This window comes from Haliaeetus albicilla, chromosome 1, assembly GCF_947461875.1.
Source record: "Haliaeetus albicilla chromosome 1, bHalAlb1.1, whole genome shotgun sequence".
NCBI lineage: Eukaryota > Metazoa > Chordata > Aves > Accipitriformes > Accipitridae > Haliaeetus > Haliaeetus albicilla.
This window is the reverse complement of record NC_091483.1, coordinates 34,200,142-34,223,200: the sequence shown is the minus strand read 5'-3', so window position 1 is coordinate 34,223,200 and position 23,059 is coordinate 34,200,142. Positions and strand designations below refer to the sequence as shown.

The following is a 23,059-nucleotide window of genomic DNA, read 5'->3' as shown; positions in this document are numbered from 1 at the left end:
AGCATCTGGGTTCAGGGCTAGCTGTCATGGGCCCGCTCAACAGTATAACTATAGGAAGGTCATACTAGTTCACACCCAAAGCCTTGTTTGGCTCTCTCACAACTGCCCTGAGGACAGAAACAGGGTAAGATGTGATAGATGGTACATGTCTTCTTTGTGCATTCGCTATTCCGTCCCCTTACATGGCTGGCTGGGTCAGTCATACTCCTCTAGGAGGAGAAGGGAAGACATCTCAGCTCGATGGGCCATGGAACAAATGCTGGAGAGGAAGCTGAGAAGGAGCTGGGACGGGGCAGCCCCTGCAGGGAGCATCCAGCCAGGCACCAAGGGTGACAGGAGGAATCTCGTGGGGACTGGAGAGGACCAGGCAGTCTCATGCAGCTCAGGAGCCCCTGTGCCGGCTGCAACCCTGCCTAGGAGCAAGGGCCTGCCTACAAGAACTTGTTATCTTACCTGTTTATTTTTATTTTTCAATATATTAAAAATTACATTTCTCATTTGTGACTTTTTATCTCTAGGTGTGCGGGGTTTATTTGAAAAGCTTTTCAATTATTCTTGTTATTTTTGGGGATAGGGACGTTTGCTTTAGAAAAACGTTAGATCTACTTGAAGGCTCTGGCCAGCCTGAAGTCCTAGCACACACCCAGACATGGACCTCTGGTACGCCTTTCCTGCTGCTGGCCATCAGGAGTATAAGGATTTTATGAATTGAAGGAGACACTTTAATCACCTTTGGAAATGAATGCACATCTATTTATGAAACCCCTTTGCATATTTGGCCTATACAAAATGCTGTGGCAACGCACACATGCATGCCCCATGAGAAAAGGACTTTTATTTGTAAAAGCCTGCTCACTGGAAGTCTAGGCCGCTCATTTTAGTATTAAAGCAAACACCACCGAACAAAACCCCAGAGCCCCTCCTAAAACCGTTCCCAGCACCCGTACTAGAAGCACTTTTTAGCCACCTGTGACGCACATCACAATACTAAATCAGCTGAAACTACCAAGGGGACCGCATGAACAGCCCCGAGGAAAACCCAGCTCCTGCCAGGGTTCTCCGGGCACAGCCTGGCTCCTCACTGGACCTCGCAGCTCTTCCTCTTGGATGCCGAGACACAGCCCACAGCGCCTAGCAGCTCTGCTTGCACAGGTGTCAAGACACGATGCTGAAAAATGGAAAAGCGGAGGGAAAAATGGGAAATGAGTCCAAAAGGAAAAACAGAGGGTAAGTACTTAAGAAAAATATCAGCCTCTGCTTGTCATTGTTTTGTAATGGTAATAAACCAAGGAAAATTGGGTGAAAAATCAAGGGCAAGATGCACTGCCATTTTTTTGCCAAAAAGAGATGGCTGCCAATCAGCCTGACAGCTACTGAAGATTTATCTAGCAATATTTTGTACAAGCTGAAGAAATATATTTTTCTGGTTGTTGACTCCTCTCATCTTGCATCTCTCTGCCAGGTATAGGCTTTAGCTCTGCAAAGTGCAGAGCAGGGGAGCTCCACCTCCACTTTAGAAGGACAAAGCTCATCTTAACCTGCTGCCCACAACCTGCAGATGAGAATATGGGTTAAGCCAGTCCTACCAAATGGCACAGTGGCCTCTGGGCCTAATCCAAAGCAAAGCAAACTGCTTTGCATCTTCCTTCATTTTGCTGAGCTTTTGACAAACCTTAAGTACACCCTTCCAAGAGGCCACAGTAACCTTACTGCAAATGATATAGTCTACTCAACTAGATGCAAAAGCAATTCTGATTAATTTTAAATAAATTTTTAAATCTAATATTTACAGTATTTTCTCACTGCAGCATGCAGATAGCTTCGCCGGATTTTGTTTCTGCAGGTAGCTCTTGCACATGTTCTCTTTAAACCTACGCTCTCTGTGCTCCCTAGACTCTTGCTGAATTCTTGGGAGTCCAGAAAGCGCGGTGCCTGGCAGGCTGCAGAAGAGACTGGATCTCTCTTCAATACTCTTAAGTACTTAGCAGTGAGCACAAGGGATCATCTATATAATTCTGGTAGTGCAGCGTTTATCCCAGTTTAGAAGCAAGCATCAGTCACTCCACCCCTAGCATGACCTCAGGATTGCCAGAAAATTCAGTACTGGCCTAAGCAGCTTTAGACTGGTACAAAAAGAATGCAACCAGGTAGGGCTGAACCAGATTTGGGGTACACCTCTGCTCCAACTTCAAGCTGAAGGGTGCAAACAAGTCCAAGTCCCATGGCTGCCTGAGTGCAGGATGGTGCTGACAGGCTCCTCTGAGAGTCTGGGTTTGTGAGCTTGAGCAGAACCTCACCTCAACACTTCAAAATGGTCCAGAGACACATGTGCACCTCAGCAGTCGCCCAGGAACAGATGTGTGGGAATATCTGCAACAGGCTTTTAATAGGCAGGCCCATAACCACAGATAAATAAAAACTGTGTGGGGACCAAGCCTGATTCAGCTCTACTATCCTGCTGGCAGCAGAATAATTAGTTACACTTCAACTAGAAAGATGTCCATCTAAAAGGAAGTACAACCACAGCTCTGCTTTGAGACGGCATGTTCCCCGTGGGCAGTGCCCTTCTCACCCCAGCCAGAAGACAAGCAGCAACCACCACGTCCAGCTCCGGCGCCTGTTCATGGAGCCTCAATGGGAGCCCATGTGCTGTTAGCAATGCCACGATGTAAATCTTCTGCATGCATGCAAACTTTGCTCCTGGTTGCATTTTGCTTTTAATCTCTGCCAGCAAGTCATTGTATCAGAAGAGATCACATTACCCTCTTCTGTACCTTGATGTGTACAGCTACCGCAGTCACACCAGTGACTTGCACTCAGAGGTTCCCCAGCACCAAAGCTGGGCTGGCTCTGCTGAAGAGGTCACTGTCCTCTGGCCACGGCCAAAGGCAGCAGGCTGGCATGTGCTGTGGAACTGCTGCAAGAGCAGCTTGTTTTTGTGGGAGTAAGGACCAAACGGTTATGGATTTACGGGTGCATCCCGATTTTGCAAAACTCTTTCAGGTTTCCAGAAGGAAAATGAGGTTGCTTTGCACTCCAATGCTTTAAAGCAGGGAAAAAGACTATTTAAAAGTGGTAGAAACTATAGTCTCAACAAGATTGCCAGAAATCAATGTTTGGAAAGGAGATTGAAAATCCTCATTTAAATTAAGAATTGTGGCATCATCTGTTGCCCTTGAACTTTTGAGCCTTCAGAGCTCACCTCACAGATTAAAAGCTGTGGGAAGCTGAGATCCTCCCATAATTGCAGCCTCCAGAATCTCTCAAAAGAGCCCCATGCACAGTCAGAGGGGGTGGCACAGGAAGGAAACGCAGGAGGGCTGGGTGGCAGCCTGAACATGCACCACCTCCACACCTTTCTCCCCACGCCATCCCCTCCTCTGCCTCTGCTTTCCCACTCAGGTCATGCTCTGCTGTGCTCCCGAGCATCCTCCCTGCTGGCAGAGAGGGGTCTTGGGCAGCAGCACGGGGCTGCAAAGACAGGCTCTCTCTTTGCACGCCTCCTCCCAGGGTTACAGCACCCACTAAAAAGGCTTGCTTTGGACAGGCATGTAAGTATGCGAAAGTCCCTGCTGAACACTGCCAAGAGCCCATCAGCCTTTCTCCTCCGAGGTGAAAGGGAAGGATAAATGGCTTTATGAAAACAGCCAAATCAAACAACAACTACACCGACCAGCAGCCAGCTGTAAGAGCTGCATAAGCTGCAGTGACATTCCCACCTCATATCCTGGGCCACCCTAGAGGGGATGTGACATGTGAATAAAACCCGCAGGGATATATATTTTCCTTCTATTTTTTTTCTTTCTTCTTTTTTTTTTTTTAATTGCATGTTATTATGTTTAGCCTCATTATTTATCAACACATTTTTTTAAATTTCAGTACCTGACACTGGAAGTCACTTTTAAGGAAATGCAGCCTGACTTCAAGGGTAAGCCACGTTTCAGGAGGGATGTCTGTGCGCATGCTCCTGACACGTGCACGTGAGAGGAAACCAGCAACCTGCTGTCTGCATCAGGCAGGTGAGTATTTCACATAGCTCACTGCCACATTATTTTTCTTCATCTTATTGAGTAAAACCAAGAAGTGGTGTTTGAGGGATGTGGGTCATATGGAGGGTCATACGGACCTTTCAAACACCACTTTAATGTTTGATGCTCAAAGCAATGGAATTGCCTGTCAAGCAAGTGGGAATTTAATTCCTTATCTATCCCGCTATCATCTGTCTGATAAAAGGACTGTGAAATCTAACCCCTCATTAATGCATTTCATGCAACTGAATGCATCTGAACATTGACAGCTGACAAACAAAAGCCGTTTTTCAAGAGAGCAGTTTAACAATAGCCAACAATAAATACCTTTTTCCTACACAGCAATGCCAACGTGACTTCAATATAAAGCAGAGTGATCGTCTTTAGGGGTGAAAGCATAACACTGGCTTAGTGCCCATGCAATTCTTGCTTTCTCTGCTAAGACTCCCAGACAACTTGCAGAAATCAGGATGGTGAGGTTTATTTGGACATCCACCTCGTGACAGCTGTATCAAAACCAAAATCACATTTTGTGTGGTCAGGAAAACACAACTACTGCTGAGTAGGTGCATCTTGGAAAGGGTGGCTCTTTGGGACAAAGGATGTTATCTACTTCTAACATGCTTTCATATCCTCAAAAGCAAATTTCCCGAATTTCGTGATGACCTTCTCCTTAAGAACATTCCCCAGTGCACTAAATGCAAACACTCATCACGTGACCGAAGCAGCCCCAGTAGTGCTGGTAGCACCCTTGATAATTAGGCCCGATTTGCAGCTGAGTAACCATGTTAGTGGTGCCCAGAGAAGTGTATTGTGGCAGCACTTTTTTTTTTAACCAGCCTTGCAAGTAAGGAAATTTTGCCTTGAAAGAGCTGACAGGTGGAATGTCTTTTGCATAAGGTAAAACCCAATGATAATGTTTAACTCTCATGCACCAGCTGAAAAATTAAGTTCTCCTCATATATCATATTATTTTAATGAAGATGCTGGGCTCAGTATTAGAGAAGGGAATAGATCTATACATAACAGGCACCTGGCAAAGGACAAACCCATTGCTGTTTACAGGTGTTATCCTAACGGAAAAGAACTACTCCAAATGGCATGTAATTAGAGAAGAAGAATGCAGAGCCTAACCAGTCATTATTGTAACAGAAATTTGCCGTAACGTGTGATTAACCTAAGAAAGGCATAATGATGATCTCACCGTGTCTGCTGTTGCCTCCTAGCTATCAGAAACACAACTAATGTGAATAAAGAGGCTTGCAGCTGAAACAGCTATCACTGGGGCTTTTTTTTTAAATTAAAAAAAATGGTTAAAAATATCTTGCCTTCTTCCTGCCACCACCTCAGCAGTTGCTTCCTGTTTCTTCACGTTCTCACTTTGCTTTGCTGCTGCCTGTCATTGACAATAAGAGCAGTAAAAAGAACACAATAATCTCCTTAGTAAACTGCCTCCTGCTAAACACCTCAAAAAACCCACGAGAGGAAGCATCGTGTGCTGGGCCACTTTGTCTGATGTATTGAGGCTCTGCAGGAAACCAAATGGCTGCAGGTTGGAGGCCTTCTGTGTTCAGAGATAAAATCAGAGCAATTCAGTGGTATCTCTACCAACCCCCTAAATGCTCTTTTGAGGGCAATGACTCAAACCCGTACATCCAGCTAAGGACTCTAACCTGCTCACCTCAGTCACATGAGCTTACGATATGACTTCTCACGATACGACTTCGGTGCGACTGTTACATGAAAAGCTGTCATCTCAGTCTCAGACTCTTCTTTTTCTTTACTTGAGGCTATATGCTTTATTTTGTTGAACATTGACCCTGGTGGAATTGGACCAAACCAGAGACCAGCATCTCATTTGTTATTTTTTTTTTTCTCAACTGATGAGGTACTGCACGTGGGACATGGGGAAAGCAGGATGTGCTAACGAAGCAGGGACAGGATGACACATCCTAAATGGCACCATGCAAAGCCAGGAAAAATAACACTTGTCATGTACTGCAGCTAATCAGTCACACCATCGTTCTTTATATCCAGAAACAACAGAACAGCCTAACCATGTACACAGCACTGCAGTCATGTGATGGCTTCCAGCCACTTGACCTAATGAAGGCAAATGCTAGATAGGAACACGTTGGTAAAATATTACACCTATAAACTACACTGTGTCTTCTTCAGTCTCCACCCAGAGCTGACAGAAGGTGTTGAAAGACACATCTGAGAAACCTCCCAGGTGACAGCAACTGCCCCCGTGGCAGATCTGATCAGGTAAAACTGAGAGAAACTTATTGTTCTGGCTCTTGGCTTGAGAAAAAGGAGGTATTGGCACCTATACCAACTCAGCATTGGTAAAAATCAACCCCCAAACCTTACTTCACTAAGTTTGAGTGCTGAAATTCCCTATATAGTCAGAGAGCTCCTCAGGACAAAGAGAGGCTCATAAGTCATCTCCATCCACCACGTGGATGTGCTTGAACAAAGAGACTTCAGTGCTTTCCCTGGCTGAAGAAGCCAACTCAGTCACCAAGTCACTCTCTCAACACCTCTGCCTTCCTGCAGCAAAGAAAAACACCAACAGCTGTGCTGTATGACAGCTTGTTTTACAAACAACTTGTTATTTGCAGTCTATCCCACAGGTGTCTGATGGTAATAGCTTTTCAGAATTGCCCTTGCAGGCAGCCCAGGGGTGTAAAAATCTCTCACGCTAACAGTTGCAGGAACCATCCTCCCTTCTATTAGAATTGTCTCCTAACAATGGCTTGTTCAAAACATGTATTTTTATCCTTAGATTCAATGTGCTTCCATCCTTCGAGCCCCAACAAGGGGGAACTAAGGTACCCAACAGCCTGCAGCTTTTTATACTATGTTTTAAATGTGGATTTTCATAGGCTTAAGAATAATTACATTCTCTGCTTCTGAATTCTTAAAAATCACAATACTCATAAGACAAATCCTTATTTGGTGTTAGAACTGAACTAAACCCAGAAATACTTCCTCAAGATAGCAAATATTTAAGAGATAGTAATGCAAAATCTGGAAACTAGTTCAATAAAACATGCTGGAAACTGAGATCCAGCATATCTTATTTTGTAAACCCTTTCAAAGCTAATAATAATATTGGGAATCAATTACTGGCATCATCATAAGCCAAAGCTTTGCCTGTTGCGATACGGCACAGCTGTATCCATACTCTGGACCTCTGCCTTATCCATACTAGACGTATGGTCCATGCCCTAGACCCTCTGCAAGGCCACGATGGCTTACACCAGCTAATGTGACATCCCCACTCCTGTCAAGGGCTGAGATGTTCCAGAGCTAGAGTTCCAGGTTTACACTGAGCCTAATACTGCGCATACCTCTTCTCATTTCTTCTGCATTTAAGCCAGGCATGTTTCCATTTATCAGGTGACTGAAGCAACTCACACTGTGATGGAGGCACTGGTAGAAGGCATTAACTTTGACTCGAATCACTGTCCCTCAGGATGATTGCCTAATTGGTTAATGATTATAATTAGCATTAATTAAAATGACAGCTGAAACAAGATATATTACATCTGGGTTTAACAAAGTCTCAGCTTGACTGAAGCTGGCTGCTTTGACCACCTGGCCAAGCCCAAACCAGACAGCCCCACAGGCAGCGTGACTGGTGCTGACCGTGGCAGCTATCCCTCCAGCTCACCTTCACATATGGTGAAACTACAAGTTTCTCAAGCTACAGGCAGCTGCTTCCCGGTACAAAAGCAAAACGTGCCCCCCCCCCCCCCCCCCCCCCCCCGAACATTCAAAAAAAAAAAGGAGATGTGGCAGCCTCAAGCAATTACTGAGTTTATCACCTAATGCCCAGCTCCTCACATCAAGCTGCGTTCCTTTTTACTCCTCTTTGGAGCAGTTTTAGCTGCCCTTGCTCAAGCTGCCAGCATATTTAACCTGCAAAGCTTAGAAGTGAGCTGAGGTCAGGCTGTACCTTGCTAGAGCACAGCTGTAGGCAAGCGGGGCTGTGCGATAGCTTTGTCCTTGTTTCTGAGACAGCTGGAGTGGAAGCTGGCAGGGCGTGAAAAAGGATCATTCACAGCTTAGGGCTTAATTACTGGACTCACATTGAACATAGATGTCTTATGCACAAAGGCATACTTGAAGAAGCAAGAAAACACATGGCAACCTTAGAGCCAGTATGAAAATCCAGACAAGATGGTTTTTTTTCCACACAGGACCTTCTTGAAGATAAGCACTAGATACTTCAACCTGCCATCTGACAGCTGTGGATGCACAGTAGGCTTCCTACCACATTTATTGACATCCTATATATGGATACAGTTTTTATTACCACAAACTATGCATACATATGTGATTGCAGACAGACATACATATGCACATAAAACTTGATATATGCTAACATAAAGATAGTCATCTAGCCTAATCTGGGTGATTAAAGCTAGGTGCTGAAATCAAAGAAGTTTGATTCTCAAAAGTGCTGAATAATCAGAATTACCAGTAAAGCCAGTGGGAATCAAAAGTTGCTCAATATTTTTGAAAATACAATTTCTTTTGTTCCTGTTCTTATCCAAGAAATGCCAGAAGGCCCTAACATATTCTGCCATTTTGCTGGATGCTACGTGTGAGCATAGATATACCAAACATTCATAGCTTAAGCAGGCAAGGTACAGAGCAGAGGTAGCAACTGGTACTTTTTCTGCCTCTTCTTTAGAAGCTAACACAGCTGAAGATCACAGAGAAAACTATGCAACAGTCAGTGTCTAATGCCTGTGATTTAAATGCAGAACACCTTTCTCCTACATCTCATCATCTACTACTAAAGACTCCTTGCAATCACAAGTGTAGGAATCTGGCTTTAGAGATCCATCTCTGAAACGTTACCAAAAAATATTCAAAGGGGTGTCTCCCCTTGCTGGATTACTGCCATACAGCAGGTCCTGAATCTATAAAGAGGCAAAGCAGCCTGGTACCTCTGTTAAAGCACAAGCTAGAAAACCAAACAAGTGTACCGAATATGCTGCTGCCAGCATTTGTGAAGAAAAAAGCCCCAAAGCTACTAAACCCCCAAAGCACCACCTTAAAGCTGAACAAGCAAAGGATGTTACTGACTAGGAAGGCCATCCACCCAAGAAACATACTTGCAACCACTGCAGAGCTGTAAGTGTTCATACAAGCAGGTAAGCACTTTCGGAAAAGGCTCTGTTAATGCTCTTGCTCTTCAGAAAGCTTAGGCAGGGCATGGGATTGGATGGGATATGAACATTTGACAACAGAGAAGAGGACACCCAGTGTGAACAGGGTAGCAGGCAATGAGGTACTGAGCAAGTGACTCTACTCGATTATCTTTTTTTCTTCCTACAGGTGAGCTGCTTCTTTTGCAGAGAGCAAGGCTGGCAATTTGTTCTGAATAACCCTTCCTATAAATCCGTAGCCTGTGTGCTTCAGCAAGGGGACTCAGAGAAGACCAAGAACGAATGGAAGAAGTATGTGGACAGAGAGGCAGATTGGGTCAGAAGATCAAATAAGTCCAGGCTATAGAGCTAGGAAACTAAGAACAATTAATCAGGTATTTCTTGTATAACCATATTATGAAAACCTCAGGCCCCTCTCCAAGAAGCTTGGCTGTCACTGAGGTGAGGAGCCTGTACCTTTCGCTCCATCCCTGCTCAGCTGCTGGTCAGTACAGTCCAGGTAATTACTATAGCTTGATCATCACTACCTCTGCTCTGTTCGCTCTGCTCTCTCATCTATTTATTAACAACTCTAAACCACAGGTGTGGGCAGCCACAGAAAAACTGTTGGGTTTGTTCTACCCCAAGTCAACAGGAGAAAAACATTTTTCAAAGGTGGACTGCCACAGGAGGTGGTTCGAGAGAGACAGATGTTTGGTTAGCACTGCAGATGGGCTGGAAACCCCCCTATAACCACTTCAAAACTCTCACTCTTTTACTTTTCCAAGAGGATAGAAAACATGTTCCTTTCCCCTAGTGTGTGTGGGCTTTACCACACACTTTTTTTAAGGGAAACGCCACAACGCATGGGAATTTGTTAGCCCCCTGCTCTTTTCTCTGGGCAGCAACTAGATCGAGTTTCTCAGCTGTTGAATTTCAAGGTTAGCATGCCTCAGCCCTAAGTGTCTCCCACAAAACTAGAGAATGAGTCTAAATGCTGATCCTGGAAACACCAGCCTTCTCCCATGTGGCCTCAATGACTTGATTCCATTTATGAGGCTGACCTCTCTCTACAACAGCTGAGTGAATTCTGGCCAGGTAAGAAGGTAGGAGGAGGTAAGAGGTGAAGGGGAGAGCTGCTCTTGCAGAAAAAAAGAGGACATAGAGGAGAAAGCAAGTTGGTTGGTCCATGTGATACAGAAATTTGTTGGCCCTCTGCCTCCTGGACCTAGGCTTGAACGCTCTTCCAGCACTGATTCCCCATCTGTCTCTTACTCCGTGCTCCTTGCCAGACCATTTCACAGCTTCATATAGCTCAAGGACAGGAAACTGTTCATAAGAAATGGATGTTTTAAAATCATGTTTTGCACCATGGTATAGCATCATTTTGAAAGACATATTTGTGGTGGTGACCATGTTCATACCTCTTGCTACCTCCCGCTGTATGCTCAGCTTGCACTTTGTAAGCATTGCTCTGTCTTTCTAAGCCTCTGATGGCTATTTTTTCCCATTTCCTGACTTTTTTTGTAATCAGTTAAGTCTCTTTTTTCCAATGCGTGACTAACAGCAAACACTATTGAAAAAGCTGCTTTCTGACTATACAGATAGTATTTTTCTGTGTATAGGAACAGAAGAAGCAAAAAAAGGAAAGCAAATAGGCTTAACTCTTTCAAGAAAGGGAGAATTAGTCATTAAGTGTATACGACTGATTAACTATTTCAACTGTCAGCAGTGAAGAATTTCAAATCAAGACTAGGTGACTACAGGAGATTTATCCCAGTTATATTCTGGTCATGGAGCTCAGCTCGGGACCCCATGGATGAAATTCCACACACAACACACAAAGTCAGCCTTCAAGAGGGGGAAGGAGAGATGGAAGAATACTGCATTAATTCAAGGGGTAATATATAGTTTCATGCACATTTCTTCTTCAAAATGCTCTCCAAAACTAAGCTAATGGGTCCACCCTAAAACACATTTAACTGAGTCTTTAACTCCACTGAGCAAAAGCTTAGCAAGAGCTGCCATTATGGTCTGCTAGAAAACAAGTACTTTTACACTGCTTTTGCCATTCAAGATGTGAGAAGTTGAATCATTAACCACTCAGAAAAAGGTTCAAAGAAGCATCAGGAAGACTGCATAAAAGTGATTAGAAAGCTTCTTTCTGCAGCCAGACACAGAACCGAGAAGCTTGTGACAAGACCTATTCAGTGTCTTTTTCTCTGCAAATTTTCTACCACTCTGGTCTTTCTTAAATTCAATGATAAGAAGCTATTGCAACAAACCATTGCATAGAAAACTTTGGGCTTGAAACCTTCTGCACAGTGCACTGAACCCATGCAAAGCACATTGGTGATGGGTTCTGGATTTTCAGAAGCCCTGGTACAATAAAACTTTTAACTCTTGGGACTTCATTATCATCGTTATCTGCTGTTTAGGGTGGCAACATTGCTCTGCACAAGCCAGGAGTATTTCAAGACCATCACTAAAGACTGTAGCAGACAAAGGTTTAAAAGGGCATGCTACTGGCTGGCTGAAGTACCACAGCTATATATTCTGTCCATTCATCTCTACCTCATCTGCCCTAAATTCATTCTGAATCAGCTGCCTAAGATAGGATGACTGAAAGGATGGTGGTGTTTGGCTTCATGTCAGAATGGCAACTATGGCGTTTGGAATAATTTCATATCAATTTAATATCTCTGGTTAGGTACCTCTGGTAAAAGGCCAAATTTATACCTCATATAAACTACAGCAGCTCCATTAATGGGGTTTGCATCAAAGGAATTACAGCCTTTAACTGCGAGGTCAAATTTCATCCATCTAATTAAGTTTTTTTTTTCTGAGCAGCATGTTAGCTACTGTCTCTGATGTGATTTTACAACAGCAGGTGTGGCTTTGATTGCCAACTAGTTGAACTCATGTGGTGGTTAAAGACTAATTTGATTGCTGAAGTTAGATTATAAATCACGTTGAAAAAGACAAAAGGTTTCAACAGACAAAATGTGAGACAAACTGAGGCTGAGTAGGTGGGATTCATTAGTCACTAGACGGCAGGCTCTGCTACTGGAGAAGAAACAACATGTGGGTTGTCTTGGAGCATCTGTACAGACGGAACTGATGAGTAACAGCAAATAACACTTGTTACACAGCTCACTGCTTGGGATCATAGTATTAGAAGTGTAATGTAATTGAAGCTTGCTTTCTTGGTAGATACTTAACAAAACTATTATTAGCTTTGCCCTCTTTTTACTTTATTTTCTTCTCCTAAGGTTTTTTGAGGAGCGGCTCAGACATTGTGTGGGCTCTCTCCCTGTCGTCTGCATGTTTGGGTTGGCTGCCGATAAGAATGTCTGCTCACATTCCTGCAGGCATGTTGATTTGGATGTAGTAGACACATACAAATAGCCTGCATGCAGGAACCTAGCTGAAAAAACGCTGCGTGCTATCTTATTAATACATTCAGTCCACTCATCGTCTTGTTAGGGAGCAAGTGTGAGCGTGTTTATTGCCCATCTCTTTGGCAAGCCTCCTGCCACCTTCCTGCCTCCTCCAGCATGGAAAACTGTAATTCTAAAATAGGTCATTTTATTATGAAAAAACATTTTCCAAGCAATATTCCCCTGAGGCCCTTCATATTAAGAGCATCTTCTGAACTGGATAAATACTGTTCTGCTATTTCCCAATATCAACTGCACATGTTTCTATGATAATGGCCAAGCATGGTCTAGCTGGAAGCAACTCTCAAAGTAGACCATTTCATACAAGAGGATTTCTGAGGAAGGCTCCCGGGCATTATGATAGGATATTATTTGTTTTTATTGCACTGTGGATGGTGTAAAGTAGCCCCATGACTTGAGGTTTGAATTGTTCCCTTTAAGTTGAGGCGTACGCTGAACCCAGCCAGGAGGTAAAGACCCCTCTCCTCACCAAAGGGAAGACCATCTCTCTGTAAGTTTCTGTGCCTGCTATACGCAGGAGGAAACTGCTTATCCCTTCCATTTCTTAGGCATCAAGCTAATCAAGACTTAAACAATCAATAAAGGCTGGATTAATTCCTAAGTGCCAAAGCACAAGCAGCTAAATTAATGAAGTTAATCCTTCTGTAATACCCATTTGTTAAATCTTCCCTCTGCATCTCCTGATGGAGCTTGCTTGACTTCTCAGGAAATGAATGAACAGCTTTTATTCCTCAGTCATAGTTTGCAGTGCATCCTTGTGCATTTCTAACATCGTTAGCACACAGCCAAAACTCAGCCCCAAAACATGGGGCTGAATTTAGCCCTATGAACCCTATGTTCTCAGGCACAAGATAAACAGTCCTGACCTGAAATCACTATGTGCAGGTATGGGTCTTCCAAGTCTATTCAGACCTTGGCTGAGGTAGGTGAAAGCACATTTGCAATTAGCAGTGCTCATGCTTATGGCATGAATGGGTTTATTTGAAGGACCGGATAGCAGGCAAGGGCCTGAAAGCCTGGTCACTTTATTCTGCCATACCATGGACTGGGGTGACCCTTCAAAATATCACTTACCCTTTCTGTGAAAATGCCTTTGATGCTGCAACTAAGAATTGTTAAATGTTACCACAGCTGCATTTGCAATTGGGGTACCTGTCCCTACAGACTGGATGGAAACTGGTACGTTATTTTTCAGAGTACTGAAACAGAGGATCTTGTAAGGCTACTGCTTAGCTTGAGCAGAAATCTGGGTCCTCATAAACTTATGCAGACCTTCATAGCCTGTTTACTGGCTTTTAACAGATACTCCCTAATTATTAACCTCAAGGGGAGGATTAACATTTTCTTTTAATAAATATGGAGATGCCATGGTGTGCTGCAGTGGTATAAAAAGTTCAGCACTTATTGTGAAATACCAGCCTTTCAGGGTGGAATAATTCTGTCATCTTGTTTCCATACAGGTCTTCTCAGAGTATCATCTTTCTGACAAATATTTTATCACATTACTTCTACCCCTTCCTACACCCCCCAGCACGCTTATTATATTTTATCATTTTCCTACTGACTCATCTCAAAAGCTAAGTCTTTCAACTGTGTGAAGACTTTCATGAAACTAATGCTTCAGAGGAAGGAGAGTGACATTGATGATAGCAACCCTTTAGTTCATTAAATACTAAGGGCTGATTATCCTCCAGCATTTTCTAGCCCAAGGGCTATCTAACTCCCCAACAGCCAGACTGCTTCCAGGAGAGCTGAGCTGGGAAGATCTATAGGACTTTTACACCTCTCCACTTTCTGAAGTTGGGACCTGGTGATATCTAGTTCATTCCTGAGTGCCCAAAGGACATCCTAAAAGGCGCTCTGAAATGTATGTAGCTCCAGTAGTCTAAGAAAATGGGGACTTGGTAAAATGCAACAGTGCCCTGCCCATGTCATCTTCTTTGCTAGAAGATTTCCTATCCAGTCCACTACACTGACTTTCCAGATTTACTCTGCTGTTCGACCCTGCTTTTGGAAATACTTCACAGTCAGTCCTGGGGCCCTGTGGAAGGGGAGGGACTGTTCCCTGACTACTCAGCAGACATGCTACTTTTTGGACTAAGAACCCACTGGCAACACACTGGAGGTAAAGCACCAGTCCTTGGACTTCAAAACATTTTACAGTTTCTTTACTAAGGCAAAATGACTGCCCAGGAGTATAAACTCACTTTCAGTCAGTCTGGCTTTAGGTTAAGGGACTCTGCTCACCCCTAAGCTGACAGACACCACATTTCCCTGGTACCAGAGAAACCCCGCTCCAGCTCTACCCTCTACCAACAGGAACACTCATCTCTTCCCAAAACCATGTAAAATCAGATTAGTAACCAGTCTACTGTTCTTTTCTTTTTCTGTTCCACCCAGGAAAGGAAAAATCCATCCATCTGAAACTTATGCCCAACCACATAACTATTTTTATTTGTTTTGCACACAAACTTTAATGAATTGACTCCTGTTTATGCAAATTTAAGGTAACATCAGATCCTTTGTTATCCTGTGTTGGAAATTCCCGCTGTTTCCATGATAACGCCTTGACTGGTTTTCTCAGATTTCTAGTGATTTTTCCATGGAGCAGCAGGTCCAGTCTTGCATGTAAAAAGGGGGCCTGGAGCCACTGGAAAATTTCTGAATTAAGTCTTCACTGACTTCACTGTCATCATTTGAGAGAAGCCATTGGTTTTTATAGTATCCTTTTAAGATTAGTCCTAATGTAGCGTAGTATTCATGTCCTCTATTTGAGCTTGTTGTCTTTCTGCATGAAGAGCAGTAAAAATAATTGCACAGCACCTTGTTTCATTTTGCCTTTTTTTTTTTTTTTTACTTCCCTTTTAAAAACTGAGCTTTGTTTGCACATTGGTGTCACTGGGAAAGAGATTTTCACCACTAGAATGCAATCAGGGATCTCGATCAAAGTAACCAATATTTGTTCAACTTTCTCCAAAAGAAAAAGAAAACCACATACACACATAGAAAGCCATCCTATTCTTTGGGATGGAACACCAACTGGTGATAACTGTATGATGATTGTGAAGACCTGACAATATTGATTACCATCACTGAGCTGCAGCAGAATCTCAAGATACAGGTGTCACAGAGAGAATTCAAGCAAACTTTGATTACTTTTCAAGATTTTTAGAAATGCCTGGTCCGTTTAGCAGAAAAAAAGGTCAGAAAAAAGGGCAAATAAGAAGATCTGCCTTTCCAAAGCTGAATATTTGTCAGTACTTTCTGCCTATGGTTGGCATATTGTTTTTTCAGACAATAAGAATACATCACTTCTGATTGCAGGCTCTTTTCAAGCAACCTTTCCTACACTAGTTACTTTAGTCCTAATCTATGCTTCAGTTGAACAAATAGGTAGCTGTAGCTAACTGAACTACTAATGTAGCTTTGTTAGCTCTTGCCAGACTTTGCTAGACTGCCAACCCTTCCAGAAACACTGCTTTTCCCCCCCATTTGTGTGTATGCATTAATGTACAGGTGTGCAAATGAGACTGGGTACTACCATCAATCCATAGACAATATGTATGATTTTAAATGTAGCAATGCTGCTGCTTCCTGCATCAAAAGTTCACCAGAGTGCAGTGAGGATTCCCATCTAGGAATGTGCTTCGTATCTATTTTACCATAGTTGACTTTGTTTCCTTAGTAGTGACTGTGAGAGTTGCTCGGGAGGGAGATGAGAAATATCTCAGCTCACAATACACTCTTCTTATGATCCTAGTCTAAAAAACTTCTTCTGCACTCCCTCAGCAGAATATATTCATCTCCAAAGCTAGACAAGAGTGATATAAATTAGCCTGGGAAATGAATTGTTATCACTTGCCAAGTGATACAAGCTTTGAGTCTCAGCTCAGAGCTGGTCTCTACTATGTAAGACAGATACTAATAGTATGTAGAGATGCTAATACTACAGATACTAATAGTTTAACAAAGCACTGGGGTGTCTGCTTGTGTCCCCCTTGATTAACTCCTTCTTGTCCTTCTAAGATAACTACTTTCAGAGAGAGGAAAGCAGGCAAGGAAGCGAGCAAACTCAACTGTTATTACCACATTTTACTAATGTATAATAAGTATAGTAAAATGAACGGTAAAAGTAATGGGTGTTGCTAACAATTACAACCACAGATATAACAGATACAGGCTCTTGTTCCTGGATCATTAAAAAAAACAAACCAAAACCCAAAAACCAAACCCCAGGATCTCCCTGGATGGCTGGTTGATATCGGCTGTGGTAATAGCTTCCATACCTGCCACTAAGGTTTGTAACACAGGATCATGGAGTCAGAGATATGGGGGGCGGAAAGAAGAATTCAGTCTGTCCTCTGTGGACACGCCTGTAGCACCCTGATAGAAGCTTTTACAGCAATTCATTGTAATATTTGTGATTGTTGGCATTCTTCCCTCCACTTAATTATTTTCCCCAAGTACATGTGTCCACTGCTGACAGAGGACAAATTGGGACAAAATGATATTACGCTGCTTCCTAGTCATTGCTCCTTTGGTTTCCACCTTTCCCTTTGTCTCTCTCCCCCACACCCCGCATGCAAGTGTTGGCGTTGCGTTTTTTCCCTATTTACTCAGCAGCGTGCTGACACCTCTGCCTTTTTGGATCTGCTGCCAATTTACAAACGCAAACTCTTAGCCATGGACTCCAAGAAATGAATTGCTCAACCTTAATAAGTAATTGATCATCTGTGATCAATTTTTTAATCAGTACAAGTCTTTGTTTCTATAGAACTGTTACTGAGTTCAAAATCCGTGTATATAGTAAACCAGATACATGTAGCTCTTTTCTATTTTTACCATTTGCAAAAGTAAACTGTGCTCAGATATGCTCTCAAAAGCTTTTCCTACTGGAAGGTAATTTAATTTCATTCAGAACATATCCAGAACTCCTTTTCCCCCAGTAAATATTATCAAACTTTGTTTTGTTCTGACTCTTAAGAAGGTGATATTTACCTAAATAATCCAAAGTGTAAAACCAAATATGGGATCAGTTTAGACACCTTGTCACATAGTATCGAGGCTTACAATTAGGGCACCTGATTTGTATCCAAGGTTAATACAGAAACAATCCTGGGTGACTTTTCTTGCATTTCTAATCTTCCATAATAACAACAAAGTACTGCCAGTAACAATGCAACTAATTTTAAAGAATTTTGCACATATAGAACCACTTCGTGACCCTGTAGGGCAGGTATGAAGGTTTTATCAGCTATGAAGTTGTTACATGCTGTTAGATAATATCAGCTCTAAACCCAGCATTGCTCTTAAATCCACAAAGGCACCAGCTTCAGCCTATATCCCACCTCTGCCTTTAATGTGGGAGTTACAAATTAAGAAATGATGTGCTGCTAGAAGCACAGTCATACAAGTTACAAAATCTTGCTCTGTCTGTAGCTGTAAGACTGCAAGCAGCTTGCTTTTACTCCTACATCAGTGACGATTTCACAAACAAATCAGAGGCAGGATGTTGTTCTTAATATAATCAGGTTCTCCTTAGCTTTGGGTGCATCTGATGGAGGCGGTTTATGTTGTTAAAAATAAAGGTGGCAGTAACTGTTGTAGGACCCAAATCTGACAAATTTTACTACTGCCAAGATATTTTGCTAATGAAATCTGCTTAACTCTAACCTAGCACTTGCTGGACAGTTTTCAGCTGACACTGCAAATTTGAGACTCACAAATACTATCTTCTGTCTGTCCTGGCATTGTAGGGTTAATTAACAGCCACTGTTCTTAATGCTGGGCTGACCCTGGATGGGCATCATGACTCAAGAATGTAAGAAATTTGGGACAATTCACCCTGTGGAAACATATACATGCTCTTCTGACTGCAAAAGGACTTAAAGATGCAACCTTGAGAAGGGAAAGCATATGTTGAAAAAACTCAGAGAAATTAGCCAGTTTGGGGGAGAGAAGCTGAGTTTGGATGGATGGGGGGGAAGATACCTCCCAGGTAATAAAATTTCAAAATTCCATATTGGGGGGATATACAATTATATAAACAATTGATAAGCAATTTCTAAGAAGCTGACACCAGCCTGTAGAAAATTCACCACAATTCTAGAGCTCATAGGGTTACTCCATTCAATCAGATGTGATATCTGAGCTCAGTGATGATTTTCAGACCTTTTAAGGGTCCATCACTGTTTATACTTAGCGCAATCTTTTGTATAGACATGTTTTCAGGGACTTGAAAAGAAAAACAAAAAATCCTTGTGAAATTTCAAGAAAGCTCTTTGTCCTGACACTTAAGTCATTACACAATCAGAACATACTTTTTCTTAATTTTAACACTTTGAAGACAATTAGTTCATTCTAAAGGCTGAAACCTGCTATCTTCATTCACACAAACAAACCTTACTGACAAGGATCATCACCTCAATTACTTCATGGGATGGTCAGCACGTACAGGCAAGGTCTTTAGTTTTTGGACCTTTCTTACATCACCCTCCCTCAGTATGCATTAAGATCTTAGACAGGGTAAGTCAAGGTGGTTACATCCCCCCCCCCCCCCCCCAACAAAGAAACCAACCAACCAACCAAAAAAGCCCATTTCAAAGAACTTTAGTATTTTGTACCATCTCCCACAGCACATGCCTTCAGATTGCTCAATCTCATCCTTTTGGTCCCCTTTGAGCTGCTACATGCTACTGAAAAACTCGACAATATCCTGTCAAAAACACCCACCTCCGGCCCATACTCTCAGGCACTGTGCTTTCTAAAGAGAACTATAAATCCAGGCTTCAGCACACTTCAGAGTAAGTAAAACTCGCAAAATTCAAGTTAAGTCGCAACATAACGACAATATATGTATCAACCTAGACAACACCGGGCAGTGGAATTTACAGTTCTGTAAAACAGGAAAGCAAATCTCTTTCTCTCTCACCAACGCTTTGGAGGCACAGCTGAACAGAAGCAGTTATGAAACCAATTCATTGTAATGGGCACTTTCAGTCTGCAGTTTGTATATTACTCAGTTCAACTTCTCCCCCAGTAAACTTCAAATAACTTTAAGGTCATCTGGAGAGAATGCTACCAAGAAGAAGAAAAACAGTTTTAGCACAGAGGTCCCAGGAAAAGACTCAGCTGACTTCTAGAGGGAGAAACACCAGAGCTCTAGTGTCATTCCCGAGCTGCAGACTCCCTGGAAGCGAAGAGATAGGAGGAGGGAAAAATCCATTTAATATAGGCAGATCCAAAGTTATGCATGTAGGAATATTTAATTTAAATGCCCCTTGCAGGACAGGCAACCAGCTTCTGAGAAAACCCTGGCTCGCAAAGAAACGAAGGGATCACTGCACGTAACTAACGGAACATAAGTTCCCAACGCGTGGTCGTGGGAAAGCAAAGTTCGTACCATTGGGTGAATAGACAGGGGAATACTGAGCACGATGTTATTATCTCCGCACGTTAACGAGAGCCTTCCTGGAACCCGCTGTTCAGCGCCGGTGGCCGGCGAGGACAACGGTGGGGCTCCCGGAGATAAGAAGAGCGGCCCAGCCACTTCTCCTGGGGAGCATCTGCATTCCAGGGAGAGGCCAAAGGAGCCCAGTCTATTTATCTCATCAGAGACAACGTTAAGTGGCTATTTAATTACTGCCCTTAAATACTTGAGCAGAGAGAGACGGATCTGAAACTAGATAGCTATTTAATCTGACAGACAAAGGCATTACAAGATCCAGTAGCTAGAAGATGAAGTCAGGAAAGTTCAAAGTCGGAAAAAAGATGCAAACGTTTAACAATGAGATTAACGATCGGAGCCAATTATCCAGGAATGTAGTCAATTCCCCATTGCTGGAAGTCATTAATCAAGACTGTTTGAAGAGGCTGGTGGGCCGGACCTCAGAGTCACTGGGGACCAGTCAGTGCTTCATATTATGGAAGAGGTTAGACTGTGGGATCATCATAAATCCTTCTGATAAATCCACCAGCAGCATTGTTACCTTCCCCTGAGAGAAAAAGGCGGATGAAGGGAACAAAGTCTTGACAAAGCCAAGGCCTGCCCGGGGCGCAAAAAGCAGGTTGATCTGCGGACAACGCCAAGTCACAGACTGCGAGCTGGCGAGACCATCCGTAGTTTTGTCGCCGACTTCAGAAGGAGAAAGAAAAGGCCCATCGGGGGTTGTCACCGGCCCTAAACCCCCCCGAGCCAGGTTGCTCAACGCGAACCGGCAGCGCGACGCTGAGGCAGGCGGGCGGGTGAGCATCGCCGGGCGAGACGGTACTTGACCGCACCAGCCCAGCTCGCCGCCCGAGCGGACCACCCTCCCGCCCTCAGCCCAGCAGCCCCGAGAGCGCTCTTTCGGGAGCCCCGGGTTTCGCAGACACTCGTCCCGGGCTGCGTGGGTACACCCACACGGCTGTTTCCGTCCGGCTTCGCCCCGCGGAGGCCGCGGCCGCGGCCGCGGGGCGGGCCCCGGGGGACGCTTCTTGGCCCCGAGCCCCACGCCGGGGCGGCGGAAGGCGGGCGTCCCGGGGCTGCCCACCCCCCCCCCAACCCCGCGGCGGCGGCGGCCTCCGGGGCACCCTCCGCGCTGCGACACCGCGGCCGCGGGCCGCCGACACGTTGCCGTGGCGACCGCGCCGCTGCCGTGGCGACCGCGCCGCGCATCCCCCCCCGGCCCGGCCCGGCCGGGTGGCGGGGGGCACCTTGTTATTATTATCATCATTATTTCTTTTAAAGTTTTCCGCGCTCCCGGACGCGCGGGAGCCGAAGCCGCTCCCGAGCGCCGGTAAAAACCAGCGGAGGATTAGAGAGGCCCCCTCGGGGCTGGCCCGGCCCGGCCACCCCCCACCCCCGGGCGTCGGGGCGGCCGCAGCCCCCAGCCGCCGCGGAGGAGGGCACGGCTCGGTCCGCTCAGCACCCCCGCGCCGGGCAAGGCCGCCCCCCGCCCCGCCGGGCACCTGTCCACGCACCGACCCCGCTCCTCTCCGGCGCCGAAAAAACTTGCTGGGTTGTGTGTGCGTGGGGGGGGCGTGTGGATGTGGATGGACCCCCCCCCCCCCCTCCGCTTCACCCGCCCCTTACCTCCGCGGCGGCGCCCGTGGAGCCGCGGGCACGCCGCCGCCGCGGGCAGGGATGACCTTGCGGAGAAATTCATCATCCGGGCAGGAAAACAAGCCCTTCCTCGGGGTGTGCGGCGGCAGGAGGAGGGCGGGCGGAGGGAGGGAGGGAGGGAGGGAGGAGGGCTCCGTTTGGGTGGCCCTCCCTGCCGCGGGGGGCAGGGAGGGAGGCAGGCGATTCGTGCCGACTACGAAGAGGCAGCGGCGGCGGGAGGCTCGGGCAGACTGGCCCCGGCCAGCCTCCGCCGCCGTCCGGGGAGCCGTGCCTAGCGGGAGCAGGAGCGGGCGCCGGCTCCGGCTCCTCCCGGCCGCTGGCAGAGGGGGCAGCGGCCGGCGGGGGGAGGCGGGGAGCGCCCGGGCTGCGGCGCCGGGGCCGGGGCCGGGCTCCCCGCCGCGGCCGCAGGGAGAGCGGGGCAGCTCCCGGGGGGGGGCAGCGAGCGGGCCCTGGCCGGCGGGGAGGGCACCTCGACCCCCCCCCCCCCCCGTCGGCGCTTAGCCCCTGCACCCCGCCTCAAGCCTTCCCAAATGCGGAGGGCGCGGGCACGTACCTGGTTCCAGGGAGGCAATCCCAGCTCACGCCAAGCCCACCTCAGGCCTCGCCTGGCTTTTATAGCCCGGGAGCTGGAGGTTCCTGCCCTCCCTCAGGGGCATGGGGCCGAGCAGGGGGGCCCTCGGGCTCCTCGGCAGCTCCCCCGGGAGAGCTCGGCGGCCGTGCCAGAGCCCCGACGGTGCGCCGGGGCTTGCTCTGCATTGCCTCCTCTACCAGTCGGTTCTTTCCAGCTCCGAAAACAAAACTACGCGCTGAGCTTCTTCGCGGCGAGGAGAGCTAGAGCTGCACATCCCGGATCCGCTCGCTCCGTCCACCTTTGCTAGCCCTGCGTGCATCAGCTGAGGAAACGTGCCCACGGATAGCTGTCTGGGCACTTAATGAGCCGTTTGCTTGCGGAGTTGTACAAATTTGCATGGGGAATTGCAGGGGGTGCAAATGCGGATCAGCTCTTGTCACGCTTTCGATTTGGATTGTTGTTTTTGACGGGCAGATTTGGCTTCCTGTATGAAGCACTGCCCTGTTTGCCTGAAAAAAACCCACCAAAAACCCAAACAAAAAAACAAGCAAAAATATTAACAGCAAAAGACATTTTGGTTTAGGACTTTTAATTGTCTGGAAAGCTTTGATCTAATTTAGGTTTATGCCCACCAATGTGGAATTTTCTCTCTCTCTGCTGCAATCACAGGAAATGGTTCTGCGGTACCCGGAGATTCAAGTCAAACGCAGGTTTTCAAACGGGAAGATTTT

The 23,059-nt window shown here is 45.5% G+C and overlaps 1 protein-coding gene across 2 annotated transcripts in view; it reads right to left on the bottom strand.

The window, feature by feature from the left end:
• GPRIN3 (GPRIN family member 3) overlaps nt 1-22,066 on the bottom strand; it is a 30,924-nt gene extending 8,858 nt beyond the window's left edge. The window contains exon 1 of one of the 2 annotated variants that reach the window (XM_069784670.1): nt 21,717-22,066. The gene's annotated coding sequence lies outside the window, so the exon portion shown is untranslated. The remainder of the gene's footprint in view (nt 1-21,716) is intronic. The other variant, XM_069784663.1, reaches the window with a different exon arrangement.
• Between the last annotated feature and the right edge of the window lie 993 nt (nt 22,067-23,059).